Here is a 3,298-nt window from a genome sequence, read left to right as displayed (position 1 = left end):
CCAGAATGGATTTGGAATGGATTTCCAGAATTCAATTTTTCCCCCCACAAAAAGCTGCAATGTGTAATAATAAGATCATCTAACAAACTCCACTCTGCTACATCTGCTCACTTCTGGAGAAATGTATTTTTACTAGTGATGAGTGAACTCGCAGATATTCGGGATCGGCAGGAATACCCAGATTTAAAAAATAAAATAAAATAAAATCAATTCAGGTCCAGAATTGATCCCAGATATCTTGCCAGATGCCGGTCCCCATATAAGTTTATGGGGGCTAGAATCGGACTCTTAAAAATAATGGTGGAAGGGATAAGAGACTGGATCAAACATGCTACATTTACCAAGTCTCCCACATGGCTGTAACTGCTTTCCGGCAGCTCACTCTTCTTCTGGGGCTGCTCATATGCCTTCATGCATATTCACTGCTTCACAACTCCCCGACAGTCCTGGCATCTGTGATGTGATTGGTTGCACTCAGACGTTCGTCCAGCCTGTGCAGACCCTGTCTGTGAGCCTATATTGTGGTATAAATATAAATAAATATATTGGCGTAGGGTCTCCCCATATTATGATACTCAGCACAGATAAAGCATATAACTACAGGCTGCAGCCCCCAGACGTCCGCTTTACTTGGCTGTGTATCAAAGTAAGAGGAACCGCATGCAGCTTTTTTTTAAATTAATTAAATAAATAATATAAAAAAACAACATGTGGTCCCCCCAATTTTGATACCCAGCCATGATAAAGCTCGACAGATGGGGGGCTGATATTCTGAGCCTGGGGAGACCCATGCTTCTTGGGCCCGCCCAGCTAAAAAATAGCAGCCAGCAGCCACCCCGGATTGCCGCAACCATAGAATGTGAAAATCACGCTGTAACTTTACCCAGCACTTCCCAATTACCCTGGTGTGGTGGCCCCCAAGTGTGGGCTTCAGGCAGAGAATGAGCTTTATGGTGAGTGGTGACATCACTCAGGTTTTTTGCTGTCAAAGCTGAAGACACCTACGGTCCTTCACCTGTGATCGCAGATCACTAGACCTCAGGTGACCTCATTTAACTCAGTGACCTCTCCTCAGGGTGGTGAAATTTTTACACCATATTTCTCCACCCAATCTGCACCTCCTGGCAAAAAAAAAATCACATCACTACCGTATCATATCGCATGCGGTTTTGATGTGTTTTTTTTTTGCCAAGAGGTGTAGATTAGGTACATGAATATGGTATAACAATTTCATCACCAAATTTGCATCTTTTAGCCCAAAAATGCAAAAAAACAGAACCACCAGCTGTGACTGCAAATAACCTGAGTGACATCATTGACTCAGTCTCTGCCTGAAGCTCACAGCAAGCTGTTATTGTTCTATGCCTGCCCGCTGTCACTTCAGATGTAGCAGACCTGGAAACTTTGTAGGACCTGGGTGTTTTGGAAGTTAATACATTTGTGAAAGAGAGTGGGTTTTTTGTATTTTATATTCTTTGCACTTACAGATTAGTAATGGAGAGGTGTAATAGACGCTTCCCATTACAAATCCAGGGCTTAGTGGCAGCTGTGGACTGTTATTAACCTTATTACCCCGATTGCCACCACAGCAGGACAATCAGATTGTCACATTTAATGGGTGCAACAATTCTGGATGGCTGCAGTCTACTATTTTTAGGCTGGGAGGACCCAATAACCATGGGTCTCCTCAGCCTGAGAATACGAGCACCAGCTGTGGGGTTTTATCATGGCTGGGTATCAAAATTGTGGAGCCCACACACCATTTTTTAAAATATTTTTTTCAAAATAATTAAAATAAAAGACGCACACTGTTCCTCTTGTTTGATACACAGCCAAGATAAGTGCACGGCTCGGGCCTGCAGCCTGCAGCCGTATGCTTCATCTGTGCTAAGTATCATAATATGAGGGGACCATGTCTATTTATTTCTTTATTTATTTTGATATCATGATAGTGACATGCAGACACGGTCTGTGATTGGTTGCAATCAGATACTTTCACACAGGCTGGGGGCGTGTCTGATTACAACCAACTACAGACATGGGGACTGACGGTGGGTGAAGAAACAATGAATATGGATGAGCAATAATGTGAGTGGCCCTGAAGCAGTTACAGCTGCAACAAAGACTCGGTAAGTATAGCGCGCTTGCTTTATTTTTTTTCCTTTTTTTTTATTACCCAAGTTGCTGAATTGGGATTATTAATTAAGGTACACTGAGAACTTTTGGCCTGAGTCCGGCTGGATACTTTTGAAACTGTCTGGGTCTGCCCATCACTAAAGCCTGCTTTACACGTGTCGATATGTCGTGCGATCGCATTTGCGATCGCACCCGCCCCCATCGTTTGTGCGGCACGGGCAATTTGTTGCCCGTGTCGCACAAAGTCGTAAACCCCCGTCACACATACTTACCTTCATAAACAACCTCGCTGTGGGTGGTAAACATCCTCTTCCTGAAGGGGGACGGACATTCGGCGTCACAGCGACGTCACACAGCGGCCGGCCAATAGAGAGCCGAGGGGCGGAGATGAGCGGAACGTAAACATCTTGCCCACCACTTTCCTTCCGCATTGCCGGCGGCTGCAGGTAAGCTGCAGTTCATCGTTCCCGGGGTGTCACAAGGTGCGATGTATGCTGCTTTGGGAACGATGAACAAAAAGTGCACAGAAGGACGTTCGATTTTTAGAAAATGAGCGACGTGTCAATGAGCAACGATAAGGTGAGTATTTTTGCTCGTTCACAGTCGTACGTAGCTGTTACACACTACGATATGTCAAATGATGCCGGATGTGCGTCACTAATGATGTGACCCCGACGGCATATCGTTAGATATATCGTAGCGTGTAAAGCGGCCTTAAGTCTTACTGTAGTTTGCATTTGGGTTACAGCATCACTGCTTATGTTTCTTGTTCTGTCAATTTCTATGTGGATAAACAGCAGAACTTTTAGCCCCCTCATAAGAGAATTACCTTAAAGCTTAACCGTCATTTTAATTTGTTCCCATAAATCATTAGCACACATGAAAACAAACAACTTTGTAATATATGTTATCAGAGACATTTGCTTCTTTCTCTGCCAGAATTGATCAGTCATTATCAAACTTCTCAATTCTGGGATAAAACATGTATTCAGTGAAGACTTTCCCATTTCTGAGATCAGAGATGGCAGCGATTATTGATGAGATTCTATGATGATGAGAGAAGGGAGGAGCTGAAAGTAGGAGGATGAGCTAAAGGTATAGAGAGGAGCTAGAGGGAGGAGCTAGAGGCAGAGCTTCACCCCCTTCTCCCTCTTCTATCTAC

The sequence above is a fragment of the Anomaloglossus baeobatrachus genome, chromosome 6, assembly GCF_048569485.1.
Source record: "Anomaloglossus baeobatrachus isolate aAnoBae1 chromosome 6, aAnoBae1.hap1, whole genome shotgun sequence".
Lineage (NCBI taxonomy): Eukaryota > Metazoa > Chordata > Amphibia > Anura > Aromobatidae > Anomaloglossus > Anomaloglossus baeobatrachus.
The sequence above is the reverse complement of the archived record's forward strand: the minus strand, read 5'-3'. Positions refer to the sequence as shown.